The following is a 15,919-nucleotide window of genomic DNA, read 5'->3' as shown; positions in this document are numbered from 1 at the left end:
GTGGAGAGCAGCAGTCAGATGTTCTCTCTCCTTTAACTCGGTGTTTTGAAGTATCATTTTCATTTAACTACATAAACGGCAAATTGCAAAAGCCATTCAAATGGCTGTTCAGCCGGGTAGAATGGGTTTTTAAAAAATTGCCCACCCTCTATGCGGGTAAAGGTACGCACATGGCTCCCCTGCGTGCGTACGTTTTACCCGCACTTTAGGAGAGGCGTGCCCCAGGGCAGAGGGTAAAAAGAAACTGCTCTTGAAGGCAAATTTTAAAAGCCCTGCGTGTGCCAAAACTGTGCTGGCGCGCGCCAAGCAGATTTTAAAAGCAGCCACCCGAGAATGCACGAACCTTACGCTGCGTGCATAAGTAGAAGGTTTCTAAGAAGGGGGTAAACATGGGCGTGGTCTAGGCGGAGTGAGAGCATGTCAGGGCCTGGCGTAAATAAATGGAGATTATCCTCCCCTTCCTTCCCCGTGCGCCAGGGTTTCTTGCCACATAAATTTACTTCTGCTGTGGACGGCGTGTAAGTTGTCAAACAAAACAAATATAGACAAGGCAACGGGGTTTTAAGGGTTGTGGCTAACAGGGCGGAAGGGTGGCTATTAAATTAGAGGGGGGGGGGGGGGTGTTGGAAGTCCTATCTCTAAAATGGGGTGAACTGGGAACGAACTGGGAATATGGCGAATAGCCTTGGCGTGTGTCCCTTATAGAGTTCCCCCACTTCCGTAAAGTTGCGCACACTTATACGCGTGTTCAAGCTATTTCATAACGTGCGCATATCCGTGTGAATGTTATAAAATGGATGCGTCTCTGGACAGCAAGCACGCACTCATGTGCACCCGCGCACCTGTTTAAAAGTCACCATCCCTTTGTTTTGGTGGGGGTAAAAGTATCTGCAGACAAAGAAGGTGCAAATTTCTGTGAGTGCTTTTTTTCCATGGGCAATTTTCAAAGAAAAAGTACGTTTGGGCTTTTTATCTTTGAAAATTGGTGCAAAATCTACAGGTAGAAGGCCCTGCAGTCTTTTAACCTGTCTACACTGTTTTGAAAATTGCCCCCATAGGGGATAGTTATCAAAAGGATTTACACACACTTATAACTGGATTTTACATATGTAAATGAACTTTACGCATGTAAATGGGCTTTTGAAAATTCCTAGAATATATGCTAGTGAATTGTCAAAAGGTAATTTTCAAAGCAACATGTAACATACTCTCATACTATCATAGCAATTTTCAAAAGCCATTTACTTGAGTAAAGTGTACGTTCACAAGTAAATCCTTTAGACAATTCAATGGCATATTGTCTAGCAATTTTTAAAAAAGCCCATTTATTTGAGTAAAGCGCATTTACTTGAGTAAAACCCTGTTTTCCTGAGTAAATGCCTTTTAAAATCAGGCCCATAAAGTGCACTTACATGTGTAAAACATACTGACAATTCAGTGGCATGTATTGTAGCAATTTTCAAAAGCCCACTTACGCGGATAAAGTGCATTTATTTTTATGCATGCAAATGCTTATGAAAATTACTCCCTTTATATTTTGGTAATTCTTTGATGTTGATGAACCAGGCTGAATGCCTGGTTCATCAACCAGGCCACATAAACATCTCACTTTACAAATAGTTTTCATGCAGATTTTTTTTTTTTGCCTTCTTATGAAAACCTTTGCCGTAGGGTTTAATGCAAAATGTTTAATGCCAGCAGGTAAAATGTGGGAAATATTTGGGTGAAGAAGGAAGAAATTTATTACTGGGAGTGCTAAGACGCAAGGTAAAAATTCTTCCAAACAAAGAAGAAGAAGAGAAATGCATGTGAAGCTCTTGCAATAAGAATAAGGAACAATAAATCATTTATAACATCCCCCTGTACTTTTTTTGGGGGTAAAACATTTAAAGTGAAAAGTCATCATCACTTTTTCATTAAAGATTCACAGTTCTAATTTACTGTCTGTATTTTTTTTTTCCATTCACTGTCCCCGCCCCCCCCCCCCCCCCCCCCCAGACACAGAAGGGGAGAAAAGTAGTAGTGAATCAGGCCCTTGGTGTGTGAATCGCTGCAACATCTGTCACCAGCCCTAGGCAGAGCATTGCTTATCTAACCTCTGCTGACTGCATAAATTATTAAAAATAACTTTTTTTTTCTCTTCATCTTAGAATGGATAAAATCTGGATGCTTTTGTTAGCCTCTCTCATCAGTTTTTTTTTTTTTTTTCCATCCAAGAGAAGGCTTTTTTTTCTTTTTTTTTTTCAAAATGCATTTAGGAATTCTTGACCCGAAGACGTTACTGTTAAAAACAGATGTTGTGATGTCCAAAAGACAGCCATGAATGCGTGGCCATGTCTCCCAGGAGGCTGAACCTGGAGAAGAGAGATGTATTCAGGAACAATGTGTGCTCATCTGAGCACAAGATTAGATTCGGTTAAGTTTGCCGCCACTTGTTTATGGGGTCTGCCACGCTGGCTGGGTTGCTTCTTGTTTTTGATGCTTACTTGGCTGCTTAGGATGGTCCACGACTGTGATGCCTCTCTCTGAGCGTTTGAGGACTTGCATCGCTAGACCAACAATATGTCCTGGACGCCTTGTGAAATTGGGCTACCAGATGAATCTTGGGTTTTGTCCTATTGCTTGTGCAGGATCATCCTGCTGCCCTCCCTATGAAGTCAGACCTACAAGTCTATACATGCAATGTGCAGAACTAGGGTTGGCTCAGCTACTTCCTTTGTGGCAGGCCTGGCGATAACTGGCACACCTGGGGTAGGGGGTGGGAAGTCGGTGGCGGCAGAGAGGAATGCACGTGGTGGGGACCTAATGGTCCATGAAAGAAAGCAGAGAAAGAGAGAGAGAGAGGGACCACATCCCACCAGCAGCTGAATAAAGAAGAGAGAGAAGCCCAGACACGAGTGAGTGAGTCAACATGTGTGAGTGAAAGTGAAAGAGAGAGAGCGAGTGTGTGTGTGTGTGTGTGTGTGTGTGTGTGTCAGTGAGAGCATGTACGAAAAAGAGAAAGGCAAGGTGTGATGTCACTGGCACCATCCTGAAGGTCACCTGTGCCATTTTTGCAGTACTATTTTTGCTGAGGGCAGGAGTGAGTGGGCCTCACTCCTGCCCTTTGGACTTTGCAGCACTCTGGATAGGGTAAGAGAGGCATGAGGAGATCCTGGCCCTAGAGAGTTTGATGGGGAGGGAGTGGAGGGTGAAGGAGTCTGGAGAGGTCCTGGCCTTGATTTTATGGGATGGGAGGCGGAGGGGGTTTGAAGGGCCTCAAGGACAGCCCGTTTTTAATTATGAAAACAAAAATACCCAAAAAGTTTCAGTATTTTCATGAGAGGCCATTTTCTGTTCATTCCATTGGAGCAAGCCGAAAATGGCCTCATTCATTACCTTTTTCACATTTGTGAAAAAATGAATGCACATCTCTAGTATGGATTTCTTATAATGTATACACAGGGAGGATAACTTTGAAATAACTATGCGCGGCGGCACTTATGTGCATATATGGCTACGTGTACATCTAGGATGGTATTTTATATTGCAGGAGCCTATTATAATATAGGGTACTCGTATTTTGGCTCTGAAACATACGTGTGTGTGTAGGCTTACACACAAATAAATGCAATGGATTGAAAGAACATATATCAGTGCATTGAATGAGTGTACTTTTCCTACCTGTTTTAAAAATAAACACATGTATATTTTATCCGCGAAAAAGAAGTCGAACTTGCCTATATGGTGATTTATGTGCCTAAAATCGATGTATTTTAAGTCCCGGGGCTTCGTAAAAGGGGCGGGAGGGGGCGTGCCCGGGGGGGGGTGTGTGTCGGCAGTCCGGGAGTGTGTCCGGGGGCGTGTCAGGGGGGCGGTCCGAGGTGGGTCCGGGGGTGTGGTGACGGTTCGGGGGCGGGCGGGAGGGCGGTCCCGAGTTCCCCGGCACTGCGGCCTGTGCCAGGGGATGGTGAGGCGGCGCGCGCAAGTTACGCCTGCTTCGAGCAGGCGTAACTTGCACAACAAAGGTTGGGGGGGGGATTTAGGTAGGGCTGGGGGGGGTGGGTTAGATGGGGGAAGAGAGGGGAAGGTGGGGGGACGTGGAAGGAAAGTTCCCTCCGAGGCCACTCTGATTTTGGAGCAGCCTCGGAGGGAATGGAGGCAAGCTGCGCGGCTCAGCGCGCGCAGGCTCCTGATTTTGCGCAGCCTTGCGCGCGCCGACCCCGGATTTTATAAGATACGTGCGGCTATGCGCGTATCTTATACAATCCGGCGTACTTTTGTTTGCGCCGGTAACGCGAACAAAAGTACGCGCGCGCGTACTTTTTTAAGATCTACCCCACAGGGTTTGATTTGGAATGAACTGCTCACGTTAGAGGGCCCCTTATACACGAGTATCTGGGCCAAGCATGAGTAGCTCATATTTTAAAACGGCCCAAATATGCACTTATACATGAGTGTGCGAGCCACCAAATGCACGGAAAAAGGGGCGGAGTTAGGTCGTGTCAGCAACATTCCGGGGCGGGGCCAACATTTAGGCGCGTGAGTCCGTATTTTAAATCTGGCGGCTGCAGTGCGCGGCGGGCTGTTAGCCCCGCCTGTGTACTTCTGCTGCTGTTGAAGGGGTGTACGTCTGAAGGAAACTCTTTTTCAGCCAGAACTGGCTGGGTTGAGGGGTCTGGGTAATCTGGGGAGAATGCTGGCTGAAGAACCAGAGGGGTCTTGATAACCCAGAGATAGACTTCTGGGCCAACTGATGGACTAATTGCTAAAACTGAGAATTTCCTTCACGTGGGCACATGTTATAAAATTTGCTCACTTGTGCGGGTAAAAGCCGACAAATTCCTACACAAGTAACATTTGCTTACGTAACCGCTTAAAATTAGGAGCACACACATATGTGCACTGGGCGTATTTTAAATCATGGGCAGGCCATTGCGCGGACCCTGGTGGCTCGGTGGTGCTCGCTGACTGTGGCTGGATATTCAGCAACGCCACTTAAGCCAGCTAAGTGCCGTTTTTAATATCGGGCTCCCCTGTGCCCACCTCATTCTTAAGAGTGAGCCAGGGCTATGGTTCTTATCCCTTCTTGTGATACCAGCATTAAATTTAGATATGGGGAAACTCGGAGGTACAAGGCGGCACTTGGTGACAGAAGTAGAGTGCTGATGAGAACATTTCAAGTGTTTTCACGCTCTGCCTGGAAATATGTTTTGACAAGTGTAGGTTTTGGAGAGGCAGTTGTGTTGCATCCCTTCTCCCGTTTTTAGTTTTGTCTCAAGCCAGCGAAAACCTCTTCGTAAACATCACCCAGTGGTGACAAATTCAGTGAGATCTAGAAATTTCCCACATGACATTGATCTTTGCATCCCATCTGGGCTGATAACTTTGAGATTTCAAACCCACAGCCTCTGGATATATTTGGAAGGAGGTCGCAGGCTCAGCCAACTCCTGATCTTTCAGCAGTGAAGATCTGTGTAAGGCTCTGTACGTTTTGCACAGTTCACTTTCTTCTTGGTAGGTGTGAGCAAAGGTCAGGCATGGTAGTCTGAGAGACTTCAGGGGATGTTAGGTGTTACTACTTGCATTAGAAATGATTTACTAAAGTTTCTCCCCCCCCCACGATGTTATCAGGGCAGTCATGCATTTGACGTCCAGGCAGAGGATGAGGAAAGCTCAGAACCCAGACTGGCCTGGAGATCGGGCAGGTCCAGCTGACTGGCACCAAGGGTTCTCCACCAGGAGACAAGTACAGGTGGCACCGTGGTCACTTTTGAAAGCCATCCCAAGCAGCCCTGCTTCTTACTGGCAGCAGAAATTAATTCTGCAGGAAGCAGTGGAATTAGAAAAAAACTGGATCAGGATCTCCCAATATTTTTTAATGCAGCTTAACCACCAAATCTTTTCTTTTTTTTCCCTCACCCTCACCCTCACCCTCACCCCCAAATCCGATCCTCTCTCTGTTTCTCCATCTTCTCTCTCTCTCTCTCTCTCTCCCTTTCCCTTTCCCTTTCTCCAGTCCCACCTCCCCTGGTTAACCCCTGCTTTGCCTTCCTCAGCCCTCTGTCCCACCTCAGGTCAATCCTGGCCTCTCCCTTCCTCAGCCCTGCCCCCATCCTATCCCTCTCCCTTTGCTGATAGGAGCAGGAAGGCGGTGCTTGAGGTCGTGTCCGCCCCCTCCTGCCGCCCGGGTCAGACTCTTATATTTGAGCCCACAGGACACTGTCCTCTTCCTCCTGCCAGCGTCCCTCTCAAAAAAAAAAAAGCGATGCTGATCGCTTTCAAGAACAATATGAGAAGTCTGATATGTCTCCCCAGTTCAATTGTATTGAAAAGGTGGAGATAACTAGATAGTTTCTGGTTATTTATTAGCACAGATCTTGCACATATATTATTGTACATGCTTATGCTCTCTGCCAGAATCTTCTCACCCAGCCACTAAGACGGAACCTGCCATTCCAGCAATTTTTTTCCTAAAGGGGATCTCTCCTATATTTTGCACACTAAGTTGATTTCTAATAGGGGTTGAAACCTCTTGTTTTCAGTCTGATGTTAGCAGTGAAAGCATTGAGGTGGTAACTTTACAACGGGCGCGTGCGCGCGCACATTTGCGGGGATTTTAAATCATCGGTGCAGTTGCGTGCGTAGTATTTCAAATGCACTCGGGGCAGTTTTCAAAAGGAGTTACGTGCATAAATATAACTACTATTGTAGCAATTTTCAAAAGCCATTTACTCGAGTAAAGTGCAGTTATGCAAGTAAATCCTATGGATAATACAATGGCATATATTGTAGCAATTTTCAAAAGCCCAATTATTCAAGTAAAGGGGTAGATTTTAAAAGAAGCGCGATCAGCCTACTTTTGCTTGCGCATCAGACTCAAGCAAAAGTACGCTGGATTTTAGTAGATACGCGCGGAGCCGCGCGTATCCACTAAAATCCTGGATCGGCGCGCGCAAGGCTATCGATTTTGTATAGCCTGCGCGCGCCGAGCCGCGCTGCCTCCCCCCGTTCCCTCCGAGGCCGCTCCGAAATCGGAGCGGCCTCGGAGGGAACTTTCCTTTGCCCTCCCCTCACCTTACCCTCCCTTCCCCTACCTAACCCACCCACCCGGCCCTGTCTACACCCCCCCCTTACCTTTGTCGGGGGATTTACGCCTCCCGGAGGGAGACGTAAATCCCCGTGCGCCAGCGGGCCTGCTGCGCGCCGGGCCGCGACCTGGGGGCGGGTACGGAGGGCGCGGCCACGCCCCCGGGCCGTAGCCACGCCCCCGTACCCGCCCCCCAAACGCTGCCGACACGCCCCCGGAACGCCGCGACGACCGGGCCCGCCCCCCGACACGCCCCCTCCGAGAACCCCGGGACTTACGCGAGTCCCGGGGCTCTGCGCGCGCCGGGAGGCCTATGTAAAATAGGCTTCCCAGCGCGCAGGGCCCTGCTCGCGTAAATCCGCCCGGTTTTGGGCGGATTTACGCGAGCAGGGCTCTGAAAATCCGCCCCAAAGTGCATTTTCACGAGTAAAACCCAGTTTTACGCGTGTTAAATGCTTTTTAAAATCAGGCCCAAATTGCGCCTACGTGTACTCCTAATTTTAAGCAGTTACACAAGCAAACGTTAATCGCGTATCTTCCTTAGAAGTTTGTCAGCTTTAACGCACACAGCTAAGCAGATTTTAAAACGTGCGCTCGTGAAGGAAATAGCCAGTTTGACCCCATAGTCCACCAGTTGGCCCAGTCTATCTCCAGGTCTTCCAGACCCTTCTGGCTCTTCAGCCTGCACTCCCCTCCCCCCAGCTTTCCCAGACCCCCTCCCCCAGCCGTTTTAGGCCTAAAACGAGTTTTCTTCAGACCTATACCTCATCAAGAGCAGAAATAGGTAAGTGCAGGGGAACAGCCCAACACGCTACGCGGGCGCGGGATTTAAAATACGTATTTACGCGCCCTGGAATGCCCCTGACATGCTCTAACTCCGCCTCTTTTCTCCCCGCGTGTCGGGTTGCTCACGCAGGCGCCTATAGGCGCATAGGGCCTGATTTTTAAAAGCATTTACTTGAGTAAAATTGGGCTTTATTCGAGTAAATGCACTTTACTTGAGTAAGTGGGTTTTTGAAAATTGCTACAATATATGCCATTGAATTGTCCATAGGATTTACTCACATAAATGCACTTTACGTGAGTAAATAGCGTTTGAAAATTGTTACAATAGTAGTTACATTTATGCGCATAACTCCTTTTGAAAATGACCCCCATAATTGGGCTGTTTAAAAATACCAGCTGCTCGCGCTCAACCCAGACGCGCGCCTCTTAACGTGAGCAACTCTTAAAAATTCACCACACGGTTAAGATTTGGCGGGGGAGAGGAAAGCTGCGGGTTGGTGAGGCGATGGCATTCCAGAAGAGAAAATGAACACAATCCAGTGTGAGAATTGGCGCAAAGTGAGTCACATGGGCTTGCAGCCGTATAACTTAATCTCCCGGGGTGGGGTGGGTTTGTTTTGTGCTCAGCACGACTGGAATGAGCCTCATTCAGAAACCGGGATATGCCGGGTGCAAGCTCAGTTCTCTCACATTTACCTCTAGTTCTCTGTTTAGAACTTGTTTTGTGCCAAACCTCGAGCTTTTTGAGAAAAAGCCTGCGCTGTCGGGAGGATCAGGGAAGGCAAGGCCAGATCCAAGATGCATTTTGATGCAATGGCTTAACAAATGCAAGATAAGTGTTGTCAGAAAGACAAATTTATCATCTGACGAAACCCATGGGAGCTTAAATGTAATTGTTTTTAAATGATGTAATCCGGCTAGCACAAATAATTCGCTGGAGGCAGAATATAAGCCTCTTCAAAAAAAAAAAATAAAACAAATAAATAAGGATGCACCCACACCCCTCCCACATACATTTTTAAACACTACTAAACCAGGCCCTTAGTGGAACACGGGTGAATTTTTGCCCTTTTTTTTCGGATTTGGGAATGTTTTCTATCGCGGATTTGCCCTATATTAGGACAGTTTGGTTGGTTTTTCTGTTTTTTGTTTTTTTTGCAACTGAAGCGGGGGAGGTGGTGGGCGGGTGCCGAGTGCCATCTCGAAATTGCTCCGCAGCTCCTGTTACTCTGCAAACTTTTTGTAGAAGCTTCCTTGTGCGCTCTCAAGCTGGCGTGCCCCGTAATCTGGTAAAATGTGTCAGCCCTATGGAGAAATAAGCTTTCCAGAAGACTTTCTGCATTGTTGAGGTAATTGTCTCTTCTTTGACAGGCACATTCATCAGTGGCTTAATGGTCAATCAAAAGTTGGCAGGCAGAGTGTTTTCATTCTTCTCTATCCACTACATTAGGCATACTTAATCAAAATGTCTCCTGGTAATGGCTGTGAGGAGTTCATGACTGACTGATCCGTTGTCTGCGCTGATAGAAAATTAACAGCTCAGTGCTGGAAAGATGTGAGCCCGCAGATAAACAAATTGTACATTAATATTTCATCTTGGGGACCTGGGATGTGCTATCTGTGGCAAAATATTTCCTGGCTGCATAAGCATTCTTTATCTGAAAGACACGTACTCAGTAACGTGCAGTCATATAGCCGTGCACTTTTTTTTTTTTGATCTTCTCCCAAACCAATGGGATTTTCTCTTCAACAGAGTTGTTGTTTTTTTCTTCAAGAATATGTATATGCATGGGTTATGCCTGTGCACACCGTCGACCCCTGAATTTGCAAGTAAAATATAAGATCATCTCTCTGTGGTTATCTATAGGACATTGATATAAATTTACTAATGGTATCTTAACTCATTTTGCTTGATGGCTTTACTGGGCTACCTGACAGTAATAATATATTGATTATATAATATAATAGATATTAACGATGCAGTGTCTGTAATATAAAAGACAAGACTCTTTTACATTTTGAACCATCTGGCAAGTTTATTGGTAAAATGTAAGAGGAAATATATTTTACCACCTGTGAAAGAAATTATTCTTTTAATCAGAGCTGTAAAATTATGGAACTTTTTTTTTTTTTTTTGCCAAAAGCATTAAATCGTTGTAAAAGAAAATTGGACAGTTTTTTTTCTGGGGGGGGGGGGGGGGGTGCGGAGGATGAGATTGTTGGTTGTTATGATGATATAGTGTTCGTCCAAGCTTTTCAATGGATCTCCAGCTTTTGGGTCAGTAAGGAATTTTTTATTTTTTTTTTCCCACTGCCGTAGACTCGGCTTCAGGTTCACAAGGGTCTCTTCCTTTTTTCCCTCCGGATTACCAAAATAGAGGTGAAGAAGGTTGAACCCGATGGGCATCCGGTGAACCAGCCATGTTCAGAGATGAGCCAGCCCCTGTGTTGCTTGTCAGCAGGGAGGAGGCATGGAAGACAGGGCCTGATATCAGTGTCTTATGGCCCTTGTGGTCCTGATTTTCCATTGCAGAGCAGAGCTCCCGGGACCAGAGAGCACAGGGAATGGCGACATAAAGATCAGCAGCGCTAGTGTAATGCAGTCATGTGATATCCGCTGTAATTAAATCATAAGCCACAGTTCTTCACTGGTAACTGTGCTAATCACCACACTATGAGCAGGACAAAAATTGCACACAGTCGTATTGGTACCCTTTTTATTTTATTTTTTTTACTTGATTATACTTTTCTTTGTTGCAATTCATGAAGTGATTATTTAAAATCTCTGCTAGATTTTCCATAGCAATGAGAGGCGCTTTTTGATGGCTAGAAGTCATAAAGCAGTAACAAGGTCAGGAGTATAAAATGTAACATGTCAGCAATACCAGAATCCTCATGGACCAGAAGAAATCCATTTACCAAAATAACAGATTGATAGGTTCCTCCGGCACCAGGAGCAACGCTTGTGATGTGATGCTCCGAAAAGAAATCCCAGACTGCATTACTCTGCCCATTTAGGAAAGATTACGGCTCTTGCTTCCATGTACAGTGTAGTGGCTGTAGCTGCAGAATCGGGAAATTAATCTAAAGAGGAAAAGGGAAGCCTTTTCTGAACCTGGGGTCGAGGGGATTTATAATTCAGGCGCAGCAGGTTGGTCCCTGCCCCCCGAGAGGGCTTGCAATCTAAACCGGTACCTGGGGTAGTGGAGGGCAAAGCGACTTGCCCAAGGTCCCAGGAGCACAAATAGAAGAAGCAGAAGTGGGATGTAAGCCCTGGCTTTCCTGAGTTAACTGCTGGGTTTAACCCTGAGGGGGGGGGGGGGGTGTAACTAAAAAAAAAAGACAAAAAAATTGCTATAAAACCAGAACTGAGCCAGCCTCCTCTATGCAAAAAAAGATTGAAATCAAATTATTTTTAATGAACTCATATTATCGAAGCTGACATTTCAGTTGCATCTGTATGAAAGTCATTATGTCTTACATATAAGGCTAAAATATTGGCTGCTGTGACGATTCTGAAATATCCACATTTTATTTTATTTATTTATTTTACTTCTGGGTAGCCGTGAGCTGCTGAATAAATTGTAACTGGTTACATTTCTTTTGTATTAATTCACTTCTTGTTCATGATTGCTTATTCTCCTCATCTCCATAGCTGAGCGCTCTGTAGATATAAATTTGCCTTGTCTGATAATCAGGAGGACTTGATACATTGAGGGTCACCTACCTGAATATCGGTTAGAAAGAAAAAAACACCACCTACTTAATGAGTGTGATTTAAATAATTCTGCTGAGTAACCAGTAAGCCGTGTCGCAGGTAGTGATTACAGGGCTGGAAAGAGAACATTTTTAGCGCGCTTCAAGTTCATTCTTCCCAGTGAACTGTTTCCGTCATTTAGAAGTCTTTTTATGTTCTTGGGAATGGGGGGGAGGGTTGACACACAGTATTTAACTTTGCTTTCCAGTCCTCATATCGTTAAAAACCAGCCTGAGACCTAGGATCTTACTGTGTGTGATGGTAAAGCCCTTGGTAGTTTGTTATGAAGTTAGTTGATCTGATAATGATAACCAGCTGATTCAATAAACAGCAGATGTTGCATAGATCTCTGCAGACTGGAGCGCTCTCTCCCCATCAAGCACGTCTTATGCTGGGGTCATGGCTTGCTGAGCACAACAGTTTGAACCTTTGAGACATGAATTTCTTGTCTGCTGCTTAAAATAATGACTCCTATTTTTTTTCTCTGCTCCCCAAGGGTGAAAAGAAAACTTAAAGACCTTTTGAACCGTCGATGAACAAGTGTAGCTTCCTTTTTTGCGTTGACCTTGTTTGCGCAGGTTAATGATTGCAAGCAGGTATCGACTCTAGAAGGTCCAGGAGGAAAGCGCAATCGACACGATTGCCATGAAAATTAAAACTTTGGTCCAGTACTCTGTAATTTAAAAAATCCTGGAAAATTCTGGCCTGCTAGATTTCCAACTCTTGTTGGAATATTTGCAGAATTGTCATAAGGAGAAGTAGGAATCCTTATAACTTTAGTGATTGTCGGGAAAAAAAAATACAGTGAGGCCCATTGTTTTTTTATTTGGAATAGGACTCAGGCCCACTAAAACATTTCAGGTGTATTATTTGTTTTCCTTGTTCTGTTGCCTAGTCATGCTGTCTGAAATAAATCACAGAACGTCCTAGGTTATTTTTAGTAAATGAGATTACAAAAAACATGAATTTGGGGGCGCTGTTGAGCATTCAGTGGCCATGACTGTGTTTAGGTGAGCAATGTTGGGAGGCGCTGATAGAGCTTTTACCGAATCTTCTTGCATCCGGTCTGTTTCGCCTGAAAGCTGTGGCCGCTCTGCTTAGATAACCTCCAAGTCGTTAAGAACACATTGGGCCTGAAATCCTTCAGAAAAAAAAAAAATTGGTAAATATTGCAGGTAAGGAATTGGGAGGCCCCTTGTGGAGCCCATAATGCTTGAAAGAGAAGCAGAACTGTCAAAGGATCTGCAGCCTTTTTGCTCCCTGATGGCTGCAGATTATAGAGAGAATAAATGTCTGTTGTAGACTTGAACAGCAAGTTGGATCAGCATTAGTCTTGTGAGAAGTAAAGAAATGGATTAATGGACTGGAAGAGTGGGAGTAAATGGTTTCCTCTTGTGCAGTCATGGTTTTAGATCAAGAAGACTCTTCTCGGGACTGGCCTGCGGTGCGTGGGAAGTGCTGCTGTGGACCACCATGCAGAAGGTCCCTGGTTTGATCTTCCATTGCCTGGGATGGCTGGAGCTGGGGATGCTATGGAGACTGTGTTTACAGCCCCCCGGGGGGGGGGGGGGGGGAGGGGAGGGGGAGAGAAGTCACAGTCATTGTTTAAGGGTGACACCTAGTGGTAGGATTCAAGGTCCATGATTGCAGAATTCCAGAAGAAGCCCTGCTACATGACCCCTGGCTGGGACCATCAGTGCCATATCTGGACTAATCCTAAATTGGGAGGGGATATAAAATAGGAGAAAACAAATTCCCTGGGGCAATTGTGAATGTTGGTTTATGGAGCCAGATCTTAGCCCCGTTTCTGACTGAGCTGGACGTACGAAGGAGCAGGAGGAAACCGCAGGGTAAAACTAAGATGGCTCGGTAACCTCGGGAACCTTTGCAGAGTGTTCTGAAAGTTCCAGAATTTTCCCCCCTCTGTGCACTTCCTGTTTAAGGACACAGCTACTGGAGCTGCAAGACCCTCTCCCTGGAGCTTGATGGACCATGACTCTTCCACCCTTTTCTGAAACCAGGAGACAGTGGGCCCTGGGATATTGGCGAGCCTCCATAAATTCACTGATTGAAGAGTGGATCCTGAGAAAAGCATGGAAGATGCTTTTCTCAGGATAAAATTTCAGGGGGATTTCGATTTTTCCAAACTTCAGTGTGAAGACTTGGAGGAAGTAAATAGGATTTGCACTTGTAAGAGAAAGCGAACCACTGTGGGCCTTAAATTTCAGCTGGTTTACCCATACTGGGGTATATCGCCTCTGTGTTTGTGAATCCAAAGGAACTGAGGCCTTTGCTCAATAGTTGGAGGTGAGTGGGAAAAATTTGAACCTGGGAAAAAAAAGGGATTTAATGGGAAGATTTGGGAGGATTGGCTGAAAGACGAATTGGTCTTGAGGAGATCTTTCAATGTCTACAATTATTTCATTCATTTATTTATTTATTTGAGGATTTATATGTCGCCTATTCACAGCCCTAGGCGGCTCACAATGTCAACATACATAAAATATAACAATACGATGGAGCACATTAAGTTCACTTAGAGAATAGCCACTGCTATTATTAGCAACAGTAGCATGGGATAGACTTAGTTTTTGGGTACTTGCCAGGTTCTTATGGCCTGGATTGGCCACTGTTGGAAACAGGATGCTGGGCTTGATGGACCCTTGGTCTGACCCAGTATGGCAATTTCTTATGTATGCATTCTTGTACTGCAAATGGATGATTGTCCCCAGGTGAAAGAAAAGGCCTCTGTTCTGAATATTCTGTTCTTCAGGTGTGAGCATTTTAGCTCTTACAGGAAATTGACTCACTCACATCTTAGGAGATGGGGGAATTTTCTAAAGTATTTATGTGCGTAAATGGGCTTTTTGCAAAGGATCCCTCGGGGTGATATGCCAAGAAGTGACGTTGCACGTCCTTTCTTTGGTGTGCATTCCTGGGAGTGGAATTGAGGTGGGGAACTCATTTCCATGCAGATGTTTTGATTTTTGAAAGTATGGGTGTAAATGCTTGCATGAACGTTTGTACTTGCTCCCGTAAATGGGCCATTATAAAACCGGGCCCTCTCTTTGTACATGTATTGGTCCTTGAGTTGATCAGTGCGTACGGAGGGCAGCAGCATGGCTTTGACAGGCACTGTGGGAGGGGGAAGCGCTGTGGGGGGGGGGGGGAGGGATGTGCGTATGCGGGTGATTTGTGTTCACATGCTTTGGAGAAGGCGAGCACTGGTTGGGCTTCAGGAAAGAGAGAAAACAAGTAAACAGGCTTTCTTTAATTTCCTTTTGACTTTTGTTACGTCTTCTCAAAGTTGGGAGACCTGGGCTAAAGGGTCATTATTGTTTTACGTGTTCTTTTATGCTGAACGTGAAAAAGTTTCCAGAAACTGCTCGGAAAGGGCACAGAAAAGAGAGCATTTTTGGTCTTGGAAACTGTTAGGTTTTCTGTAACTGGGCTGTATTCAATTCTTTCTTTGTGCATTTGATTATGGGATGTGGTGTCTGGTTTGCAAGGATCCAAGGACATTGAAGCTTATCGGTGGGTTATGGGGTTCCTCATTAAAATGCTTTAATCATTTTTTGTGTGTTGGGGGGAGGGGAGCATGTTTCCTTCTTTCCAGCATATGAAAGACAAACGTCGGCTACAAATTTTCTCATTTTTGCTCATTTTCAATTAAGGTTAACTGTGTTGCAGTTTAACAGAGGAAGGCAGTGCTACTGAGTGTGTATTGTGCTCAGGTTTATCTTCATAAGAAATTGCCATAAGAACATAAGAAATTGCCATGCTGGGTCAGACCAAGGGTCCATCAAGCCCAGCGTCCTGTTTCCAACAGTGGCCAAAACCAGGCCACAAGAACCTGGCAAGTACCCAAATCTTCAAGGGCACATTCAGTAGGAACTATAAAACTTTGAGAGAAGGACTTCCTAGGCCCTTTCTGTCTTTCAGGCCGATACAGTAAGGACGCGTTAGAAAGAGTGCGGCAGTGCCGGGCGCCTGCTCGTTTGCCGCACGCACAGTTCGGATCACATACCTCTCGATACAGTATTTAAATTAGACGCAAATGCAAGCCGCGTCCAAAGCGCGTCCATGCAGCTGTAGGCCTGAGCAATCCATTTTACTGTATAGAGCGCTATACAGCGCCTATACAGTATCCTGGGTGCGCTGGTACCTGTCATTTCAAATGTCATTTGAAATGACAGGTACCGGAAGTGGATGGTTCTCCTACGCTCGGGCATCGGGGATCGCCAGTCCTCTCTCCCCCCTCCCGAAGCAAGGCGCACGGCGAAAATCGACTCGACATGTTATTAAAG

At 45.6% G+C, this 15,919-nt stretch overlaps 1 protein-coding gene across 2 annotated transcripts in view; it reads left to right on the top strand.

Moving 5' to 3' along the window:
• The window catches only part of TSHZ2 (teashirt zinc finger homeobox 2), a 313,195-nt gene that overhangs the window by 41,601 nt on the left and 255,675 nt on the right, over nt 1-15,919 (top strand). The window contains exon 1 of one of the 2 annotated variants that reach the window (XM_029611882.1): nt 9,032-9,204. The exons of the other annotated variant lie outside the window; for it this stretch is intronic. The gene's annotated coding sequence lies outside the window, so the exon portion shown is untranslated. Of the gene's footprint in view, nt 1-9,031; nt 9,205-15,919 lie in introns of those variants that run through there. 2 annotated transcript variants of the gene reach the window in all.

This window comes from Rhinatrema bivittatum, chromosome 8, assembly GCF_901001135.1.
Source record: "Rhinatrema bivittatum chromosome 8, aRhiBiv1.1, whole genome shotgun sequence".
NCBI lineage: Eukaryota > Metazoa > Chordata > Amphibia > Gymnophiona > Rhinatrematidae > Rhinatrema > Rhinatrema bivittatum.
This window is presented reverse-complemented; position numbering and strand designations above follow the sequence as displayed.